The following is a 24,249-nucleotide window of genomic DNA, read 5'->3' as shown; positions in this document are numbered from 1 at the left end:
TCTAGACAGTATTTCCCTGTCTTGGGAAAGGTGTATTGGAGGGGGAAAAATTCATGTGCCTCGAGTAGGAAAGTCAGTGAAATGCTCTGAAAGATGCACTGTCTGCCTTGCAGCATCAAATGCTGTGTGGTCTTGAGAGCTGTGCTGCTGCTCAGAAAATGAGGGGGAAAAAATGAGCAGTAGCCTTCAGAGTGGCCACTGTGTGTTCTAGCATTTCATTTATGGTCTGCCTTCACCAGAGGATTAATTTACTGCTAATCTGAATCTTCCCTATTCAGAGGCTCCACATCAGCAGTGTTCTAGAAAGAACAGTGTCTCTCAGGACCTTCTCATAATCAAACTACAGAAGCACAGTGTATTCTTAAGGCAGGAACCAAACTAGCTGGAAAAGTGTTTAGTATGTAGTTATCAAGGATTCATTTTTCACAGTGAAAAGATGCATCAAATGGGGTTTTGCAAAGGTCAGTCCTAGATCCGGTTCTAATGACAATATTTTCATTTTCCTGAACAGAGAGTACCTGGATGATGACCAGGATTCTGGAATATAGATAATGTTTATTACATTTGCAGATGATACCACTCTAGGAAGGACTTCAATAAAATGAGAGGGGGAGAATTCAAATGTGATCTTGAGAGATTGGAGATACAGGCAGGTCCAAGATACCAAAATCAGTCAGTAACATTCCAAGAGGCAGATACAGGATGAAAATCAGCTTTCTGCGTAGCAGTCCTGCAGATCAGAATCGTGAACATCAACCACTGATGTCAAGTTGCTGATGGGCCTCAGACCAGAAGATCTAAACCCTTTCCTTTTGCTCAGCAGCAGTAAGATCTCAGCTGCTGAGTCCTCTGCCTGGTCTGGTGCTCTGAATGCAAGTGAATCATGGAGCTCCATGAGACATTCCAGAGGAAAGAGAGAGAATGATCACAAATTTTAGGCAGCACTGATACTGTCACTATAACAGCAGGAGACTGAGGAGAAACCTGAGAGACATGAAAACAGCCTTCAAAAATACAGAGGTTGCTAGACAGCAGAAAGAAAAAAATCTGTTTTCTGTACTCATCTGGACATGTGACAAGTCATGGGCTAAGAAGTTACATCAGGAAAACCTTGATTAGTCACTAGGAAAACACTTCTAATGGAAAGGAAAGCAAAGCATGGAAATGCATTGCCAGAAGAGTCTCTCCCGGAGTGGTCAGTGTCCACCCTGCTTGATGACTAATGAGCTTCTAAGGGGAGCTCACAGTTGCATGACTCAGGAGTGAGCAGTTTCCTCTCCATATGAACCAGAAGATGCTGACAAAGCCCACCTGCATCAGCAGCCTTTAATTGTCTTCTGGTCATAGACACAGTTCTATTAAAATCATTCTTGGTTTCCCAGTCACTTTCCCCACATCTCCAGAGCCTTCCAGACTTAATCCAGACTAATACAGTCAAAGTTGTTTGCTCAAACATTCAATGCCTTTACCTGGATGTGACAACTCAGTTTTGGTCACCTCAGTTTCAGGTGGCAGTGCTAAGGTCTGTACTAAGTCACAGAGGCATCATGTTCCCAGCTGACCAGGAGCTCTTCCCAAAACATGATTTGGATGGGAGCTTCCACAATGCAGCATTTCTGAAATCATCACCAAAGTGTTGCAGAGAGACAAAGCCTGCAATAACCAAGCATTCAGCAATGACCAGCAGTGACCTCATTCTGGCAGCCAGAGGTGTTGTTCTAGCAGAGGATGTTGCTTGACACCTAACCCAAATAAATACATCATCCTGGCAAAACAAGGAGAGAAAGTAGAGAAGTAGACAAGGCTTTTTCTGCAGGCACCACAACAGAGGAGAGCTCCAGAGCTGTGACCACTGGCATAAAGGATTTTGTTGGTGTTACCACATCAGCCCTAGAAAAGACAAAGCCCTAAGGTTGGGCTCTGCCTGCTTTTTCTTTGCCCTCATTTTATTTCTCACCCTGGGAGTACCACTGGAGTTAGGATTTGTGACACAGCAATCAGGCACATGAATTTCACTTCAGGGAGAAGGTAAGTGCTTAACACTAATAAAATGAGTCACAAAAAATACTAAAAAAAATACTAAGTACTAAATACTAAAATACTAAAAAATACTAATTTCTAATTTCAGGCACCTCACTAAATTCCTTCACACCTAGACTTACTTTGACATCTAAGGCTGGCACCCTCTGCACGTGCCTGGGAATGCCACTGGCTCAGATAATAACTCCTGAAGGACTCATCTTCTCCAGCAGGATCTTGTCACAGTGACAGCCCTGGCTTTGGAGCAGCCCAGCAGTCACAGCCACTCTCCATCAAACAAGTGCACACAAAAGCCACCTTCTGCAACATTGTCAGTGCAGCTCAGGGGACAAGGGCTGCACTTCCAAACCTCACCTTCAGCCTCAGGAGGGCTTGGTAATTTCCACATCCTGATGGGACCAGAGAGTCCTGCTGAAGGAGTTGCCTTCTCCTCCTGGGGAAGCTCAGCTCTACACAGCCCTGGGCCCAAAAGGCACAGGGCAGAGCCTTGCAGTGAAGCTTCATCACTGGTGGATTTGATTTTGGCAACCCCAAAGCGAGGAAGGGCTGTGTCCCTGACAGCAGCCATGAGGGTCCACAGTGCTGCTCTTCTCCCAGGAGCATCAGTAACGAGAGCCTGCCATCCCTGTCATCCCATCCAGGTAAAGATGAGGAACTGTTCCTTGCTTCAGACACCAGCCACACAACACAGACACCTACTGGGTGCCTCCAGTGGGCCTTGATCAGGGAGGCAGAAAAATTGCTGCAGCATTGAATTTGGCTCCTGCAGCCTTCAAGATGCAATTGGGAGAATGGGTGTGTGGTCCTGATTCCTGGCTTATACCCACAAGCACCTGAGAGCTCTTGAGGGTCAGGATTTACACCCCTGCTGGCCTCAGCCCTGCATTCAGCACCTCTTTGGGGCACTGAGAGCTGACATCAATCTTTTCAGGGATGGGGAGTGGGACCCTTATATTGCTCTCACAGACAAGTACAGCCTTTCCCATTGCAAACACTACAGGAGGAAACGAGTTAAACCACGTCCATGCTCTCTCCAACCTCCTTAGTGAAGGTTTCTGGCTGAAGGAGTTTTCATAGCAAAAATCCAAAAGCATCCTGAGGAAAGGGGAGCTACAGCTCCTACAGCCCCGTCATGCTCTCAGGACTGTGTCATGCTTTCACTGGCCCCCACTACAGTGTTTTTATGGTTTTCTTGCTTTCCTTTCTGCTCTTTTTCATGGTCCCCCCGAGCTTCAATCAAAGTTGCATTTCTCTGCTTCTCTTTTCCCCCAGCCCGTTGCATTCCTGGAAGGAAAACAAGGACAGACGGAGCTGCCTGGCTGTAAAAAGCTGTTCTTACAATGAAAGCAGTGCTTTCCAATAAAAGTCAAGCAGTCTGGCTGCACTGCCTGTGCTCTGCTTCCCTGCTTTAGGGCACATCTGCAAAGATAGAGCAACCTCAGATGGGTGACATAAATAATACAGAATCGTCCTTAATAATCAAGCAACATCAGCCTTGCCAAAAAAGTAGCCAATACACCCAATCCAACTACTTATAAATATGTTGATCTCCAGAATCCCCTTTCCCCCAGAGCTAGTGACTGAGCCAATCCCAAGCTTGACTTTTCTTTTAGTTGGGTTGTTTATTGCCAAATTCCAAAACAAAACTAAGCAAAACACACACACACACAAAAGTCACTTTTCAAATGTGATTTATGAAGTGTCTCTAAGTCAGTGCATGCATCACACATAAAAACACCCAGGGCTGGGATTCCAGCTGCAGTGGAAAAGCAGCAGCAGGAACTCTCACTGCATAATAAACTACCTGAGCAAACCCTTTTCTTTGCCTGTGAAGGCTTGGGGACAGATCTTCCAGGAGAGGCATAACTGCAGCACTTCATTACCTTCCTTCAAGCTGTGAAATTATGTCTCTTTTGTTTCATTCTTTCTGAAAAGCTCCTTTTTGTACAAAGGCGTGCACACACACACACACACACACACACACACACACACACACACACACACACAAGAAAGGCAACTATCAGCCTTTGGTCAGTTCACACTATGCCATTCCTGCATGTCCAAATAGTTTAAGAGCCCTAACTTTAAGCCTTTACCAGCATCTTTTCTGTCATAGAAGAGGAAGGCTGCCTAATTTTATTTTAAAGGAGGAAAAGCACATTAATCTTTGGTTAACAACAGTGCTGTGTACTCTGTCCCAAAGCACTGTCCAAGATACTCTCACAGCTATTTGCAGAGCAGAGGCTCTTATATCATTCCTGTAAACTCAATATGTAAGTCACTGAGCTGCAAACCAAGAGTTTTCAGTGAGAACAGAGGTCATTTGCTGCAATTTGAATGCTCTGAGTGGCCAAATTGAGCAAAACATTTTGAGGCCCATGGCACACCCCGTGGTAGCTCCTGGTCCAACAAAGGTATTGTGGCAGAGTTGGGACCTGCAGCCCTTGCTCCAGAGGTCCGTGCTCTGTGCTTTACCCTGACTCCTGCTCTCCTCTCCAGCCCTGTGGAAGTTCAGATATTTTTATCCATTTGCCATGAGTGAAGGAATGTCTTTTCCAAAGTTACCTCATTCCTAAGGGCAGCTCTGCCAAGACAAACAGGTTCTAAGTGTGATTGCTCCAACTGCAGCCAGGGGAGAGAGCTCACACCACAGCAATGTGCATGCTCGAGTCCTAAGTACTTGGAATTATTAGTATTTATGGTGCATGAAATTACATTCCTCGCTTCCTCACCTGGCCACACAGATAGGAGGGGGAGGCAATTTCAGATCCTTCCTGCCATCACGTGGCTGAGCACTTCTGAAAGCAAAGGGGCAGCCCTTGGGGAGAGCCCCAGGACAGGTGAACAGTGGGATTTATCATGGGATGCTCTCTGGGGCCTTTTCAGGAATACATGCCAAAAGGAAAGCCAGAGGGCAATAGCAACTCAATTTCTTGCCTGGGGAAATCTGTTCTACCCCAGGCTTATTTTGTTAATCACACACTCACCTCCATATGCCTTTACTCTCATCTCATTAGGGCCATCCCAAAAGCATACAGCAATTAACACCCTCCAGAGCAAAGGGACCACAAACTCAGTGAATAACCCCTACGGAAAACTATTGTGCTTCAAACACCAACTAATTAGTTCTCAAAAACACTGTCAATTTTTTAAAACCAGCATAGAATTTATCTCTCACAAGTGAGAAAGCTGAACCATGGAACTCAATTGACTTGCCCACAGCCACCAAGGCAAATCCGTGTCAGAGTACAAAGCCAGCAAAGCTGCTTCTTTGCTCTGCCCACACTGCCTGTGTGATCACAGGTCTGAGAACAGGAATTCTCTGCTTCTGAGGGCTTTCAGCATATCCTTTCAAGGTGTTCAGAAACAACTTTACCTGCAGATTCCACATAATGATGGCAACTACTTGGAATTCTGGGCTTCGGCACTCCAGCCATGCCAGGTGGGGAGAATTAGATATTAAAAACTCTAGCTATCTACCCCTTTATCTGTTTTAGAATATTTATCTAGATCCACCCCCAGAAATATAAAAACAGCTAGTTCAGTGCACAGTATGATAGTTCTCACGTTATCCATCTCTAGCAGGAAATACCTGTTCCATAGAGAATTAGTAAACAAATAGGCTTAGGATGGGGAAAATATTGATATTCAGTCCCTCCCTGCTTTGTCCATTTTGGACACTGCCTCAGAATCACTGAGCAGCCTTCAGCCACAGCCTTAGAGCTGCTCTGCACTGCCCAGGTGCTTGCATTACAAGCACTTCTGGCTTTTCATTAACAAAAATTGTGATACAGGTGATGACAGGCAAAGGGACAACGACATCCATCCCCAAGCAGGGACACGAGTTCCTCATGGGGGGTCTCGTGCACAGCATTTATCATCCTCTCAGCAGTGACAAACTCAGGAACAACAGTAACAACAACAGCCAAAAGGTTTAATCCCTTTCCAGGGAGTTCTTGTCTGCAAAATCCTCCTTATGAAAGACAGATGTGAACCTGCCAGTCCAGTAGATGCAGAAAACCCTGGTAAATGCAGGAATGAACATTCTCACACACACAATTGGCAAGGAATAATGAGGAGATTCAAACAATGAAAGAAGTAAATCATTTCAATATGACAGGCTGGATTTGAGAACAATTTCAGACCATGGATGTAGAAATCAAAGACCATCATCTCTGGAAATCCCAAAGGAAAACAATCCTTTCCTTTCCCCAGAAAGTAAAGTTAGAAGTGAAGGTGAAGCAAATTGAGACTGAGGAAAGGAATGATCCCTATCCAGCAAGGCACATTGCAATGATCAAAGCACACACATTACCAGTGATATAATTGACAGCAGAGATCAAATTCTACAAAGCAAAACCAAAAAAACAAACAAACAAACAAACAAAAATTAAAAAAAAAATAGTAAAGGAATTCTATGAGCACGAGGAAACCTAGCATTGATAGGGCTTAGCTGAGCATTACTCAAACCATACAGCATAAACTGCACCTGAGAGGACCTTTCCTATTGTACAAGTATTCCAACTCCCTGCCAGACTGTGAGTGTGATTTTGCTCTGCTTTTCATTAGTCAGGATCAAGATCCAGCATTTAATGAAAGCTCTAAGTCTTTCTAACCAGCAGGAATAAGAAAAATGTCAGCTAAACTTCCTGGATTAAGACAAAACAACAGGAAAGCTTGGGAGGTCTGAATCTTACCTTGGATTCCTGGTAGCAAAGCGTGACAGCACCACATCTGCTTCCCACATCAAAGATAATGCCCAAACCCACCTTTAGGGTGATGTGAACAGTACCTTCCCAAACTAAAAAACATCATTGTTCAGAAATCCAGAGCACCCAGATGAAACCAATGGGGTGACAAGTGGCAGCTCAGCCAAGCTCAGCCCACTGCTGGACCAACCCCCTGAGTCACTCACCCAAGGAGGAGAAACTCCCCCCTCACTCAGGTGGTGACCTGAAAAGCCTGATAAATGCACCAGGATGGAGAACTCCAGTCTCAAAGTTTCTTCCACCAAATGTCCCATCCTTGCTTACCAACTCTGCAAGGATAGGAGATGCTGGTTGTATTAATTCTCAGCTTCCATTTTATTTTAAACAATTGGAAATGATGTCCCAATTCTCCCCTCAAACAGATTATTAGTTTAATTACTTTCTTGTTTCTTTCATTCATGTTAAAGTGTTCCTGAACTTTCTAATCAAAATAATAGCAATTAATTTAGAAATCTTGATTTGTAGGTGACTAAGGTCCATTCAAACTTCTCTGACCTGCAAGCCAACCAGATTTGACTTCACAATACATCTGGTGAATCGGAATCATTTTAGGGAGAGATATTGTGATTAAGAAAGCACAAAATATGTATAGCATTGTTTGCTACTCTTCTACCACCTCAAAATCATGTTGGGGTTACATGGCATTTCTACACTTGTCTTCTTTGCATCAACTTTCACGTCTGGGGATATAAAACTTCTTCAGTCTTCCAGGTGTTTTTGTCCCCAGAAAGATGAGAAACTTCTTTTGCAAGCTGCAGGGATGTCCTCACAAGTTTCTAATCACAAGGGTTTCTGCTGTGGGTGACTGCAAGTGACAATCTGAACTATGCAAGTCCTGTCCCAGTACAAGACAAGCTGCTGCTGCTTGGGACAGGGCCAGTGCTCAGCAGAGCACAACCACCCTGTGCTTCCTGGGAAAAGCAAGAGGAAGTGTCATTTGTGCAGCATGTGAAACATTAGGTAAAGCTGGGGGGTTTATGGTGGTTCCAGCACCATCAGCTTGGGCATCAGTGCAATATTGACTCCTGCAATGACCCCCCAGCTCTTCCTTAATGCTCTCTTCCTTCTTTAACCCCTGTGAATTTCTCTGCTGAGACAAAAAATCCAGCAGTTGGCTTGCTGAAACAATAGAGGCTCTTAGTGCAAATTGCCTTTTTTCAGCCTTCTTAAAATTATTTTTAATAAGGTTGGTAAAACACTAGCACAGGTTGCCCAGAGAGGTGGTAGATGCCCCATCCCCAGAAACATTCAAGGTCAGATTGGACAGGACTCTGAGCAACCTGGTCTAACTGAAGATGTCCCTGATTATTGCAGGGAGCTTAGACATCATGACCTTTAAGTTCCCTTTCAATCCAAACTATTCTCTAATTCTTTGAATCTGTTACAAAAACAATACCTCTTCTCTCCCTTTCACCCAGGGGTGTCCCACACACCTGCACCTTGCCATAGCTAAAGGGAAAGGACAGGCACCTTCACGTAATTTCACTCTTTTCATAGTTCTTGTTCACCTGCTCTCAGTTTCCCATATTTATCACTGTGAAATCAAGTTACATATTTGAAAATATATATCAACTGTCTGACATTTGAAAATCAATTTACAGCATTTTCTTCCCATTACCTTGTTTATTTTACAACTTTGATTTTATTGAAATGCCATTTTGGAATATTGATTTCACTTGAATTTCAAATAAAAATGGGCTTTCTTGGAGAAAATTAAATATGTATCTCATATGCAACAGACAGGAAAATCTCTCAGAGTCACTCTTGCATGGAGAAATAATTGGCCTATTTAAGAGGGTTGTGTAACTCAGGAGACTGAGGGCTAAATGCTGGTGTGCTGGGAACATTGGGGGTTTAAAACCTGCACACAGTCCAGCATCATCAGAACCATTTATTCAGTTTGTGTTTCCGCTTGTCACGGTCCTGACGAGGAAAATCTCTGTAGATAAACTTGGCATTTGACCCATTCTGTTCTCTACTGCATCTATCACCAGCTCATCAGCTCTCTCTATAAAGCTTTTAGTAAAAGGTGAGCAAGCAGGACTGGGGAAGGTACGTGACATTGGCTCCTTCTGTACATAAACATTTTGCCAGTAACACTTTGTCCATGAGATGTGTGAAAAATGGCACAGCTGACAGGGCTATGCAAACAGAGCAACTCATGCTGGGGCCAGGAACTCTATTTGCTGCTTAATCTCTCCTTCTAAGCAATAGAGTTAAACTACACAAGGAAAAAAACCCACAAAAACAAAACAACCTTTTTGTCAGAGACTAGCTTTGTCTTTACTGGGAAAATTTATTAATAGAGTTGTAAATCAAGTTAAGTAACGCAACCCCTGTATTTGAGGAGGAAGAAAAAGGTGTCATTACAAAGGATGTGCTCATTGCAGAGTTGTGAACAGCCACTAGAGATGGATCCACCTTTCTACCAGAGGGAACTCCTAAAATCCTCTGTGGTATGGTCCAAGGGGCCTTCCCACCCCAAATGGAGGCTTATTTTGAGCTAAACCCTGCATATCAATCCTTGCTCTACCACAGGGGACAGTGTCCATGCATTCAAAGAAAAGACCTTTGCAAGCCCTTCATATATTGAGCATTCTCACGCAGATTTTTGCATAGAAAAAAAAAAAATTCATAAGAACTGTTGCAGAAAGAATCAGACCTCAGAAACCTAAAGGGAAGAATTTCAAACTCAGGGGAGTGTTCTACATCAAAGAAAATGGGACAACTGGAAATACATAAGCAATCCAAACTTGCCACAAAGGGGTCTCTGCAACTTGCTGCAAAGCTGACAGACATCTGCATTCCCTCATGCTCCTCCTGTGCTTTACAACAAAATAAATAAATAGCTGTAGTCATCTGTGTCCTGAAAGAACAGTCACATCATGTGGCAAGTCCCCCAAGGTGTCTGGACTGAAACTGGTCCCCAGAGAGCCCAAAAGGGCACAACTTCACCCCTCAGGCTGAAGAACAAGCAGTGCCTTTCAGTCCCACAAGCAGAGCTGACCCGTGGAGTGCCAGGCTGAGGTGACAGAACAGCTTCAGGGGAGGCAACCTGCTCCCAGGCAGCTCAGCAGAGCTCCACTCACAGCTGCAGGGGCAGCTCCCAGGGGTGGCACAGGATGTGCTAGGATAGCATAACCCTGCAGGAGCTCATGGATTTACATCTGGCCCCTACAGCAGGTGGGCAGGAGCTAATAGCCAGCCAAATCTCCAGCTCAATGTCTTATTAATGCAAATCCCTACATAACTCTCCTAACTCGCTATGGCAGGTGCCATTTGCTGCTCACAAGAGAGGCAACAAAAGCTTCTGGGTAGGAGGCTCCCCTAGATACAAAACTTGGTGATAACGAGTGATGTCTGACTGTTTCAAAAGAATATTTATCACCAATGAGCCAAACACCAAGAGGAGGAGGATTCTGAAATTTTTGAAGCAGTTATTAATCATAGAATTGTTTCGGTTGGAAAAGACTTGTAACACCGAGTCCAACCATTAACCCAGCACTACCAAGCCCACCACTAAATCAGTCCCTAAGTGACACGTGTATGCATTTTTGAACACTTCCAGGGAGTGATTCCATCACTTCCCTAGGCAGTCTGTTCCGATGCCTGACCACACTTTTATGATGAGACTTTCCCCAATATTCAATCTAAACCTTAGCTGGTGTAACCTGAAGCCATTTCCTTGTTACCTGGGAGAAGACACTGACTCTCACCTGTCTACAACCTCCTTTCAGGCAGGTAAAATCAACACTGAACTTACCAACAGCTAGTAGAAAGACATATAAGACAACCTCACTTTTTATTTTCCTATAGTAAACAATGTCCAATAGCCAAAGTTGCCTTTGAAGTGACACACAGTATGTGTATGAATCTCAAGGTATGCAATAGGAGGATCAGGGAACAGGCAGCCTACACTGTAGATGCTTGTTTTGACAGTGTTGTCATTGCACTGCTTGTGTTGCCTCCTAATCCATCTGCAGGAAACCTTCAAATACAAAAAGTTATTAAATCCAGAACCAATAAATTATCTGCAAGGAAAAGGGAGAAGAAGCAGCTCCTTTAATCTCCCAAAAAAGAAGCAAAGGAAATTGCATCATCCCCAGATGGGAGACCAGGGTGGCTGGCCAGGCAGACAGAGGGATCACTGCGTTGGCATCAGTGACACTGCTGCACAGACAGACAGACAGACAGCTCTAGAGAACAGGGCTGAAGGGAATGCCTAGATCCAGCTCCCTCTGCCCATCTAAGAGTCCTGACACAATCTTTGTCTCATACACAGCACACCCATTCCCCAGCCCTAATGCATGGGGGGAGTGAACTTTGCTGCTCAGACACATTTCTGATGTGATTCTCAAACAATGTGGGAAAGACAAGCTGTAGTTCTCTTTGGCCAAGTGTAAAACCCACCAACTACAAAGTGAAGCCGAGCTTAAAAACTACACTTGTCTTAATTTTCAGAGGAATGTAAAAAGAAATGAGAAACAGATTTTGACTGAGTATTTTTTTTAGCACTACAATTGCTTTAATTTTTTTTTCTGATCCATTATCTCATCAGTAGCAACACAGTTTATTTTCTGGCCTCCTTCCACAAGCTCTCTGGGTCAGATAGAGGTATTTGTTTTAATGTAATAAATATGGTTGTTAACCAAAAAGAGGCAGATGTTTATTCCCAGAATGTTCCCTACACGTTCTCAACCCCCTTTCACCGAGATTATTTCTTGTCTAAATTAAGTGCATTTAAAAACCTGTCTCAAGTAACTACTCCAGAGGCCAACAAATAACTGTTCCTTAATGGAGAATGATATCTTCTGGACTTCGTTCCTTCTGGTCATGCCCCTCACTGTTTACACCTCCCCAGAGCAGAGTAAATGTTGACAAATTAGAGAAGCACCATTTCAGACTTGGTCTCAGAATCACAGAATGGGTCAGAAGGGAACACAGTGATTCATCTGGACCAGCCTCCTGCTCAGGCAGGGTCATCCCAGAGCACACGGTACAGGATTGTGTCCAGATGGGTCTGGAATATCTCCAGGGAGGGAGACGTCACACCCTCTCTGGACAGTCTGTTCCAATGCTTGGTTACTGCACAGAAAAGTTCTTTCTCACATTCAGGTGGAACTTCCTGGGCATCAGCTTCTGCTTCTTGTCCTATTGCTTGTCACCACCAAGCAGAGCTTGGCTCCATCCTCTGACACCCTCCCTTCATATACTTATATGCACTTTTAAGTCTTTCCTTCTTAGTGCCAGGTAAGAGGTTTTTCTATGCCTCAGCCCCTCTGAAGACTTTAATGTATGGAACCATTACAGCATTAGCCTTGACCCAGTTGTAGTGACTGTCCAAAAAAACTAAAAAGGAAAAGAAGAGCAGAAATCAGAAATCTACAAGAAGCCAGATTCACTGGCTAAATGAAGGCAGATTAATCTGCCATTGCCTGACACCAAGCTCACAGCCAGTTACTACAGAGCCACCAAGAAGCAGCAACTATTGCTTGTCTGAGCCCTTCAAAGCTCTGATATTCCATCTTCTTCTGCTCCATCAGTCATCCAAACTGAGCTTTGTGCTCACTGGGGACCATCCTACAACTCTGACAGCTGAGGTTTCTGCTCACTGATACAACATCTAGTTAAAGGTAGCAGCTCCTCACCTTGCCTAAACTGGCCATTCCCAAGGACTTGATTGAAAGCTGGGTGCAAGATGGAAACCAAATGTATATCTAACCCCAGAGAAGCAGGACACCAAAAGCACTGACAGGGAGCTCCAGGTTTCAGCAGGGACTTCAGCACTTACCTATCAGCCTGAGTGACTCAACCAGGAAGAAGGTGACTCAAAGAACCAAAGAAGGGGGGAAAAACATTTTAATATAGAGGCAGGCACATTTATCAGCTAAAAGAAAAACCTCCCTCTCCATTGGGATTTGCCTTGGTAAACACAGGAGACACAAGTCAACCCAATCACCCGGCCAACACCTCACCCCACATTCAGCCAACACTCAGAGCCAGTCCCCTCTGCTCACTCCAGCAGGACGCTCTGCAGCTCCCCTCCTCTGAAGTTTGCTTACATTACTGCCTCCCTTTGCTGACATTGGCAGCTTTCTCAAGCCTTTGCATAACTATTTTTTCTGGGATATACTTAATCTATCTTATTTTTATCCCATCTGTGAGAAAAAGCGGCTGCAGCGCAAACCAATCTGCTCTGGCAGTGCTGCCAGCCCTGCAGATCCCATGACCCCCTTGCCAGGCTGCTGTAATGTTTTCTGTTTATCTGCTGCTGCTCTTGGGCACTCACCCATGTCCTGTCCCAAACGCACCAGGAATGTGCAAGTCCTCCTAAAGGCCTCTTTCAAGGTGAATTAACCCAGCCTCATGCATACAATATTGCTGAGCATGGACTTTCAGACTTTCCTTTTTCCATATAAAGTTTTAAATGGGTTTAGACTGAAAATCTTCCTAAGGGATCTCATGTGTTCTGCATACACAGGTCCTGCAAATGAAGTTGGATGGACTCCCTAGGAGAATCTACCACAGCTCAGGAGGTTCCCAGCAAGGATAGAGGGATCGCTAATGTCACATGTGCTGCTTCAAAGGGAAACAGAGCCAAGAGGAGAAACAGTAACAGCTTTACCCAGGTCAGCTGCTGGTAGTGCTGGAAATACCACTGCCAAGGATGGTACCATGTGAAAAATAGGGGTGGGACGCCTATTGTAGTTGCCATAGGATTCAAGCCAAGGTAAGTCTATGGCTGCTGTTATCCAGGAAGATGGGCTGAATGGTCTCACTAGTCCTTTTTGAGCTTTTACTTAGCTGCCTAAACAGCTGGGTTTGCCTACTTTGTGAGACTGTGAACAGAAGGATGTGAGATGGTGGCCAGTGATGGTGAGACAGGGAATTGAAAAGTAAGGAATAGTTCATCATAAAACAAGGCAATGAGGAATGCCTGACATTTACTATGCTTGCAAAAATCGGAAGGAAAGGCAGACTGCTTTGTGTAAATGGAGCCAGGACTTGCAAACAGGGTGAGGGGTGCAAGGCTACCAGTGATAAGTGATAAATCCAAAACCCTAAACCAGCAAGAACTAATTTCAAGGTCTGGAACGTGCCCAAATGGCTAAGCTTCATGCTCCAGAGACAAAGTTGAAAAGTTCAAGTGCGATGAAGAGTTTGGAAGCCTTCATCAGAGACCCTCCATGACATCTGAATTGGGGAGACACAATCGCAAGAGGACTTTTGGTTCATTTGAATACGAAGCGACGGTAGGCGGGGCTAGGACATGAATATGTATTAGGCGTATTGTGCAATCTTGGGCTTTTAGGGAATAAATAAAGCAGTAGTTTGAAGTTTTGGGATGCATGCTTTGGGAGGAATTATCCCCGTGCACCTCAGCGCTGAATAAATGCATACCTACTTTATAACTCTCATTTTCTACAAGTTATAGAGTCTTTTCTGCTATCAATGGACGTGCTGGAAAATTCTCCAGGATGCAAGGAATTATACAACCATGAAGTTGGAAGAGACCTCCAAGATCATCAAGTCCAACCAATAACCCAACACTGCCAAGCCCACCACTAAACCATGTCCCTCAGAGCCACATCTACATGTTTGTTAAATCTCTCTCCAGGGATGGTGATCCCACCACTGCCCTGGGCAACCTGATCCTGTCCTGCCACTTATTTCCTGGGAAAAGAGATTGGCCCCCGCCTGGCTCCAACCTCCTGTCAGGGAGCTGTAGAGAGCCAGGAAAGTGAGGATGTTTCTTTCCCTCTGCCACCCAAGGTAGCACTGCATTGGTACTAAGCCTAGATTTGGAAGCATGAACAATATGTCACTGTCACAATGAGATCTGTAAAACCACTTCAAGCAACTGTTTGTAAATCCACTTGGGGTTCTAGGTCCAAACATTTGTAAATCCATCCCCTCCAACTGGGAATACATGAGACAGTGACTATCTGACAAATCTCCACTTATACAGGAAGGCATAAGGACATCATCCTTTTTTAAATCAATATTTTTAATCAAAATTTCCTGAAGTAAATGAGTAAAACAAAGATTTTTATAGAAGAACCTAAGTACTTAACTCTCCCTTCCACTGTCCCCACTTCTGAATGAAGGAGCAGGACACAAAATGGTCCTTTTATTAAAAAAGACTGACTGGTCAAATTATACTGTTATATCACTTCACCATCTTATTTTAAAAAATCCATATCCCACCTTGCACAACATTAGAAAATTATTTTTATTTATACATAATTGGGTAAACTTTGAATATTTACATCTTTGTTTTTATTTCCTCCCTTTTCTTCACTAGCTCACTGGCCAACATAGAAATGTACAGGCATGGGTCTTCTTCATTTGTTTGCAGAATGCTTCAGACTTAGGGATTAATTAATTCAAAAGAACAGAGTACATGGAGTTCTTGGGGAGAGGGATGTAATTACTACATTTGAAGTTCTCCAGGAAGAATGTTAAAGTAGCAATTTTTTGGAGTTAATGTCTTTTCCTGCTGCTCATTCTGGCTGGAGGGATCCTCCTGTCATTTCTGACTAGGATCCATCTATTCCTTACTGAAACACAGGAGACAGAGGAGATGCTTCCTGTGAGACTGAGTGGGAAAGCAGCTGAGGTCCACAGGTGAAGCAGGGAAACACAAAAGACCTGGAATGCTCATTTTCCTAAGGATTTCACTTAATCAAATTATCACCAAACTGCAAGCCATTTCTAACCACTAATTACCCACTGCCTGGAAACTATTTTGAACAAATGTAAATGTATAAAATTTGGTTAATGCTAGCCTTGAAATGTAGATCCTGGGAAGCCTGTGAACTTTAACAACTGTGGAGAAACAAAACCAGAGTTCCTTTTCTTAACTTTGATCCTGTTCTAGGGGCAATACACAGGCACACGTAACGGTTCTTTCCTCCCTCTCTATTTTCTTGCCAAGGATGCCCTTTGGAAACAGCACTGTAACTGCTCCATACCATTTATCCTCCAGAATGTATCAGATGTTATTTAAATAAATGCATGCCAGAACTTTTCTACAGCACCTCCTGATAAACTGCAGCCATGAAGAGCCTACATTCACGCTGAAGGGGCCAAAAAAAGCTGAACTGAAATCAAACAGAACAATTCCATCTCATCCTACAGTACCAGATTCTGTATGATGATGTAACAGATCAAACACTTAAAAGAACTAATGATGGATCACAGGTGTTTCCCCACAAACACTGCAGCCTGCCCCAGCACTGGCTTCTCCTTTGAACCTCACAGGAATGACTTGCCACTGTGTATTGCACCACAGCATGCCACAGCTGAATCAACGACCCAGGCATGGACCAAGGGGAAACAACCCCACAGATACCCTCGAGAAGTCCATGGCCCAAAGGTAGAACTAATTCCCTTAAAAGCCGTGGAGATTTTATATTAAGTTTTCCCATACAGAGTTTTCAATCTGAATGTCCTTATGGCCTTTTGCAGATTGAAATGATCAGGTTGTTTTCTGTTGACCAAAGTTCAAACCCTTGTGGAGGTTCACATTTTCCATGTAACCATTTAGTCCCTACGGTCTCCATCACAAAATTTCTGCTCAAAAGCAAGACCCAAAGCTCACGAATTCAGTGAAAGAGAGGATGGAAGAACTGATGCTGCTCCTCAGCTGCCGACCTTGTGACTGGGTCTTGAAATTATAACTGCCCAGAAACAAAGTTTATGTGAATTCAGAAGATAAGCAGGACAAAACCGTGACACAGGCAAGCTGCATCCATTTATCAGTAAAGCTAAAGCAAATACAGGTGGAACAGCAGATTTTTTTCCCCGAGCTTCTGTTTGGAATCTGCTTTTTCTTCCAGGGTCAACAAAACTTCCGGTTTCAAACTTTTGCATATATGCTTTAAGAATTAGCATTCTGTGAGGTCTCACTGCAACAGCATGTGTTTTCTCAAGTAATATATGCAACGAAAAGTCATGGAGGTTTTTTTCCACCCTTTCCTCCTTATTAACACAAATCACGTGGAGCTTTTCAATTTCCCAGGGTACCACAAGCAAGAAGGAATTAAACCTCTGACAGATGGCTTTGAGGTAGCACCCCCACTCTGCAATTGGATAAGATGCCCTTCCTCATTTCATAGATGTTGGACTGGGGGAGGTCACAGCTTCCTTGCTCTTCCAGCTGCACTTGGTCTCCTCCTCAGGTCCATAGTGGTCCTGTGGGGCATATTAGGTCCCAAGAAGCCACTGAGACAGGGATATAATTTAGGGTGCTTGCTTGCATCAAGCTGTGCTTTTCTGAAATAACTGAAAGCTGTTCAGGAGACATGAAAAGGCAAGGTAGGAGGTTTTATGTCCACTTCACAATCTTGCTTCTCTTTAGTAGATGGTTTTCCTCATATCTTTGCCTGCATTCCTGTATTTCATAAAAAATACCTTCCTTCCTCCCTAGGTCAAATTTTCTTTTGCTGGTTGCTGTGTGCTTTCACTTCATCTCTGAGCTGATTCACACTATGTGATCTCTGCCACGAAGGGAAAGAATCAAAGGTCAAGGAAGCTCTAGTCGTTTTTATGTAGCAGTGGGTTCTGTAGTAATGAACATTTCAGGCTCTGGAACTTTGCCATCTATGCTCTTACACACCTTGCTCACAAGATTTGTGCTTGAGTATCAGAACAGGCTTCTGAGGGAATTGGTGGAACTGCCAGTCCCTGGAAGTATTCAGAAAGTGTGTAGATGTGGTACTAAGGGGCATGGATAAGTGGTGAACACAGTGGTGTTGAGTGAATGGTTGTACTCAATGAAACTCGAGGTCTTCCCTAACCCCGTGTTTTCATGACTCTGTGATTTTAGTCCAAGCCTAGTGGCTAGCCACCAGATAAGACTCAGGAACCTGCATGTGTCAAGTGCATGAACCACTGGAGCATTCAATGTCTCCAGACACAGGTGCTTCGACCTTCCTAAAATTTTCCTCCAACATCCATTGTGGCCAACAAACATCAGCACTTTGTCCTAAGCACCTGTCTCAGAGGGAGAGACAACAATTCAGTTATTCATCTCCTCACAGGTTTGCAACACATACTGCCTTCAGAGTTGGAAACCGATTGTCTGATTCTGGAGTCAATACCATTTACACTTGCTTTAAGGATATTTTATATACTCAGGAGGGGGTGAAAGCAGCTTAATGTACCTGAGAACTGGTCCCACAAAATCTCCACCTATCCTGTAACTGTTATTATCACACAAAATGGGAACAGCATGTGTTTCAGAAAACAAACCACACCGGTTCAGGGCAAATGGGTGCAGAGACTTTATCATTGTTGCAGTGCCAGGAAAATGAACAAATTTGCCCCCTGGGTTGAAGCTAAAGGAACAAAATTCTTGAGCCCTGCCTAAAATCACATGGGTCTGTTTGGCTCGTCTGATGTTGTTCCATGGTGATTCACAAGCATTGCTCTGCCTTGCTGTGTGATGCTTGGCAGCCAGCTGCACAGTCAAAGCTGTGCAGAGAGCAAACCAGGACCCTGATGCATACTTTTTTTTTTCTTGCAAGAAAGCTCCTGACTCAAAGACAACTCCAGAAAACTACAGGCAAGGTCTGGACAGAAGCAGCAAGTATTTAGTGTTGTTGGAAAATAAAGCCAGATTGCACAGCCCGATAGCCAAATGATCCCCTTCTAACATGCATCATATCTCTTAGTAACAACAGGCAGTGCCTCACACACTGCTTTGCAAATAATGATTAAGGTCAAGAATACTTCCCCAGATTGTAACCTGTCTTTTGCACCTGCAAAACCTGAGTTATGGGAAGTTCACTTGAGGCCACGTTTAATAAAAGCCTTACCCACATGTCACAATAGTGAACCTGTAGCCATCCCACCCAGCAGCATGACCTGCAACACCTATTTTAAGCATTGAGGCATTCAGCAGAATCAGAAGGAGTCAGGAGCATTGAATTTCTAACTCAGAACCCATATTGTACATGTAGGGTCCAAGGAAACAGGGTATCTGGGAAGGGCAGTTAGGTGTTCCCTCGTGTGCCCAGTGAGGAGCTGCTGAGAGTCAGCCAGCTGGAAACACCAGGGATGTATCTGAACAGGCACCTGCCTCCTGGCTTGCTCCTCTCAGAAGCTGGCTGACATGCCACAGAAGCCTGTCCTAAATATCAGCTGGAATTTCTCACAAATGGTGCATGAGATATTCACCACCTGGCACAGCATCCTCCTGAAGGCCAGGTGATACAGACCCATGCAGGGAAGCACAACGTGAAGGTGGAGGTTGACTTGAACAAGACCAAGGTGTACTTCTGTCTCTCTGGGAAGGGTTTCTGCTGCACTGTTGCTGTCCTCACGTGAAACTCATGTTTTGAAGCAGTTTGTCAGGAAGCATTAGCATGCCTGGCAGGTTTGCCTAGCTTGGGCTTCTTCAAAGAAGGGAACGAAGGGAATTCCCAATTTTGCATGTTTAAGCAGTAAGACTGAAAGCTATTTAGAATCCTGCTGACCAAATCTCAGATCTTGCAGGCTCAGAGCTGTTCAAGCCTCCTTAGCAGGCTGAAGAGCACCCTTCTGACTTCTGAATTGCAGCAGAGGAAGAAAACACTTACAGAGCTCTTCAAGAAAAAAAGAAGGCCTCCAAGAAAAAAAAGGACTAGCCACCAACAGTTGATCATTCTCTGCTCTCACCTCCTACTTGTGGGAGAGAGGTAAGGGATCTTCCCTACAACTTGGGCACATCTTTATCCTTCATTTCTGTGCACACCTGGCATCACACACTGCTGTGACATTCATGGCTCCCAGGAGAGCTTTTCTGTACTCACTCTGCAATCCAAAGCTACTAAATACACATTAATCTAATTGTAACCATTGTATCAAGCAGAGGAAAAGAATTAAGAAATTCAGCTTACAATGTGCCAACTATTCCAAAAATCAGATCATTGTGGATAATAAACAATGAGAAACAACACAACAGGAGTCAGAGGAATTGGAGTCGTTCATGGTCACTGATGTAGCAAATCAGCACTGCAGTTTAACACAGACAAATGTAGTGTAAAGTAATATATCTGAGGGAAAGGACTGGACTTGAAAGCGCATATTTAAATGTGACATTCATGCAGTACACTAGCCAGGAAAATGAGGCTGATTTCATTAAAGAAAAATAAATCTCTGAAGACTATACAGTCCATGGGTACATTAATAAAAAAGAAGGGAAAAATAAGTACTCCAAGCATAATTTAGGCTATGTCAGAGGGGAATCACAGTGACTAGTAAAATGAAAGGAGCACAAGATAGATGTTATTAAGTTAGTGAAATAAGCCTGGATGGGAAAGTCCAAAAGACTGTCTTAGAGGTAGTGTGAGAAGTACCAGTGAGGATTATAGGTCAGCTTCAGCTACTGCCTTCATCCTCAGTACTGGGTCTGATGACCAAGAAGAAACCTCAGATTTAGATAGCAAGCTCCCTGGATATATTTAAGATAGCACCTGCATATTTAAATTATGGCAACTTCAAATGTTCTCAGCTTTTCACTGCACCAGCCCCTATGGAAACAACTCCCACTTCAAGGACAGGCAAAGACAAGAGAGCAGGATTAGTGATCTTTCCATTGCCAATGGTCAGTGAAGGAGGAGAACGCTAAATTATTGTGGTCACAGAGGAAATCAAAGGCCAGATCTGTGTTCTTTTCATAACCACAGAACACTCTGAGAACTCTCCAAAGTGCAGGTACACAGATGTATTCACTCCAGTGAAAACCAGCCTCTGCTGGTGTGGGAGGGGACAGACTGCTCTGTGCTCCTAAGGTTAGGAGCAAATTAACTCTGGCCAAGGACACTGGAGGGACACTCCTTGTTTTTAGCAAAGCCATGGTTCTGCATGGGTGCAAAATGGCCTGTGATGCACTCAGGGACTCCTCCCCAGTGAACTGCTGGGAATTTCCATCGGGAAGATGAGGTCCAAACAACCTGAGCTGTGGCTCTCTGGAAATCAGGTATCTCAGAGTCAGCACCACAATGCTGACCTTCCTCAGAGGCCAAATTTATTCTCAACAGAGAAAGAAAACCTCTCACTGTTGCCAGATTAAGCTGATCAAGAACTAACAAGAACTGGAGGAGCAACAGGAGTGGCCTCCTCTGCTCTGCCTCCAGAGAAAAATCTGCCTTTTATTACAAAATTCCAGCCTGGAGCTTCCTCCCACAGGATAGACCAAGGAGGCCCAGACTTGTATGAATTAACCAAAAATAACACTTCCAGGGAGGGAGAGGATGATTGAGGGAATTGCTGATGGGATATAGAGGCCTCTCACCTCCTTCTCACCAGTTCAAGTCCAGAAGTCAGGAGAAAGGAGAGAAAGCCTGACTTTGAGAAGTTTGTTGCCTTTAGCTGATTTACTGGTAAGCAAGTGACTGCCATAACCACCATTGTGTCAGGCAGCCCCAAGCCAGTGGACAGAAGAACAAAAACTGTCCTTCCCATCTCCACAATAATCTATTTTAAAGAGCTGTGGGTTGCACGTGGCAAGGCTCAGATCCATAGTGAGCTCCAGACTCCACCAGAAAATATGTTTAAAAATAGCCAAACAGAACAGGATTCTCTTTGGGGAGGGAAGGAGGCTGGCACCTTTTTGGCTGTGTTTGGCTAGCAGCAGGGATATGGTCTGGTTAATCCTGACCATCTCCACTACATATCTTCATTGCTATGGCAATGTCCCATTAACAGAGTGGGGATCAGCAGCTCCCTGGAGCAAGGAGGCAGCACTGTCCTCAGGTAGTGGCACTGCATTAGAAGGAAAACAAGAAATTTGTGCAGGCAAGCTGAAGAATCACTAGAGCGTGTAAATGTTACCTAAATTTGTGCATCAGCATTTAAATACCACGAGAACTGGAGCTGGAGCTAAACAAGAGCAAAGCAGATGAGCACAGAGTGTCTGATTCAGCCCGGGGAAATGGGGAAGCACAGGGAGCTGGAAAGCACCCACAGACTGGGCCAAGGCTACCCCAAATGCTGCTGCTGCTCCTCGGGAGAAGCCTGTGGGAAACTAGAGCAGATGGCAGCCAACATGCTGGTGGGCAGCAGCACAGAATCCTAGGAGCAACCTCGGGCAGGACAGGGAGCACCACCCCAAGCTCAAGCACTGAGGCAGGAAAAAGCAGATTAGGTAGAAGGACCACCAGCACCATAAGAAGTCACCAGTGATGGGAGATCTCTCCTGGAGGTCTCAGTGGCCATCATGGGTCTGTGGAGCTGCAGAGGGGTCTGGCAGGGATGAGAAATAGCACAGACCCGCTGTTAAAAAGCAGGATTTGTTTGCCCTGCCCTTGTGCAAGATGAGAAAGGGGGAAGGGAAGCACATGCTCACCACACCTTCTTGCAGAGTGTTCACAACCTGTGGCCTCTTAGAATACTTGTTCCCCCACTGCAGTGGAGTGGCTGCTGAGAGAGGCTTTACTCAAGGCAGTGCTTTGGTGAGGTAATCTAAGACAACAGGATTAAACTGAAAGAGACAATTTATGTTGTGCAACAGGAAATATTTCCAGACAGTAAAGTCTGTTGGGCTCCAGAGCACTTTCCCAAGGTAAGCAGCAGAACTGGAATGGCCATCCCTTGGCTCATCTGTCAAGGCTACACGAGCACTGTGTGGTGTGGAGAACACACTCACAGGAGGAGACAGGACAGGGACCCCAGGTTTGCTGCTGTTACAGCAGTTCTGTGTCAAAATAGGGACCCAGCATTGGCTTAGACACAGAACAAATTTCTATTGACAGAAGTAAAAGTTGAGAGGTAGCACAAATAAGAAAAAAAAAGCCAGAAAGGTCTTGGTGGTACTTTAGACCCTTCAGCTCCCATCATGATCTTACCCTGAGTGGGTTTCTCTTGTTTTGCTTTTTCCTTTGCAAGTGTCAGAAAAAAGCAGATATTAAGGGACTGATTCTTACCTGCCCTCGACTGTGGTAAATCAAGAATAACATCACTGAAATCCAGCAGGGTGATCTCAGCTTAAAATGAAGTGGGCTTACATTTAAATAAAAAAATAAAAAAAAAAAAAAAAAAAAAAAAAGAGGAAATTATGTTCACCTCCCAACTGGCACATAGGAAAAGTTTTGGGATAGTTTAGAACCGACTCCCAAAAACTGCACGTGAGACAGATGTTCATCTCTCAGTGTCTGTATATATGGGTGGATTTCCAAAGGACTGGAGGTCCTATCCCCCCTTCATGCACCCAAAGCAGCCCCTGAAGCTCAGTTAGCCCCCAGTCACCTCGCACAGGCAATGATTCCATTCACCTCAGAGCTGACTTGCCTGTTGAACCCCTGTGAAAATGCCACTCTGTCACTCCATTTCCTTTCACATGGAGAATACAGAGCACAGCTCCAGGTAAGTGCTGTTTCTTAAGCTCCTAGGAGGTGCTGGGAGCAACTCCTGCTACACTTTCTCTCCTCCCTCTGTTACATGAGCTCATTACTCTCTTGGCTACCTCTCTGCTAGTAAACTAACCCCTGCCAGAGCCCATTCTTGAGCCCTGAAGCCAATTGGCACGGCCTGACGCCTACATATTATTAAACTCTCTTACACTCTGGAACAAGGTGACTACATCCAAACTGCCTTTGGAGTGTCCTGGCCCTTCCTGAACTCCAGCAACACCCAGAAGTTGTCTCAGATCAAGCCATGTGTGGTAGCACAGACCCTCAAGACCAGCTCACTAGTACATGTACAAGCCTGCCGTGAGAATACTGAAAATGAATACTTTTTGATAAATCCTTCAGTAGCACAACACTCAGAGAGAGTCTGGGAGACTAGAAGACCCAAAAAAGGATTTCCTACTCAACTTGATTAAAAAAAAAAAAAAAAAAAAAAAAAAAAAAAAAAAAAACAAAAAAAAAAAACAAGTAGAGGAACTGTGAAACGAACTTTGAGCTTTTACCTAGAAGCTGGCTCCAGGCAAAGCTGTCAGTAAATATCTCCTGAGTCCCCCACTGCTTGTGGCAGCAAGACAAGGGGTGCCAAGGCTGGACAGAGAGCTTGAACTTTCCCCAGCCATGGGAGCAGATGTGCCTTGGCTGGAGGCAGAGGAGAGACACTGAAGTGCACAGGGTGAGCACAAAGCCCCTTTCCTACATGCTCACCTCGTACCTTCTTCCACCACTCTCTCATTAGGGAAGGGGGGACAGAGAGAGCTCTACTGCCAAACCAGCATAAAACGAGAGGGAGTTGAGGGATCAACATGAATCAAGCAGTGATCAGGAGGTAAACACACCGTACGTACACAAAGCCTTAGGATCATTTTTCCTGGAGCCAACGCCAAGGGTTTTATTGCCCCATTTATAATTAGCTAGTAAATATTGTACGTATAATCGACCTTTCCAAATGCTGCTGGGAAGCTGGAGGTGTTGGGAGCTAACCCTGTCTGTGAAGACCCGGGGTTGTGCAGCACCGACTTTATTTGCCGGTGTGCAATGCTCTGCAA

The 24,249-nt window shown here is 44.5% G+C and overlaps 1 protein-coding gene across 7 annotated transcripts in view; it reads right to left on the bottom strand.

Annotated features, from left to right (window-relative positions):
* EVA1A (eva-1 homolog A, regulator of programmed cell death) overlaps positions 1–24,249 on the bottom strand; it is a 201,926-nt gene that overhangs the window by 40,722 nt on the left and 136,955 nt on the right. The gene's annotated exons all lie outside the window — the stretch shown is intronic.

Source organism: Sturnus vulgaris, chromosome 3 (genome assembly GCF_052056855.1).
Source record: "Sturnus vulgaris isolate bStuVul1 chromosome 3, bStuVul1.hap1, whole genome shotgun sequence".
Lineage (NCBI taxonomy): Eukaryota > Metazoa > Chordata > Aves > Passeriformes > Sturnidae > Sturnus > Sturnus vulgaris.
The sequence above is the reverse complement of the archived record's forward strand: the minus strand, read 5'-3'. Positions and strand labels throughout refer to the sequence as shown.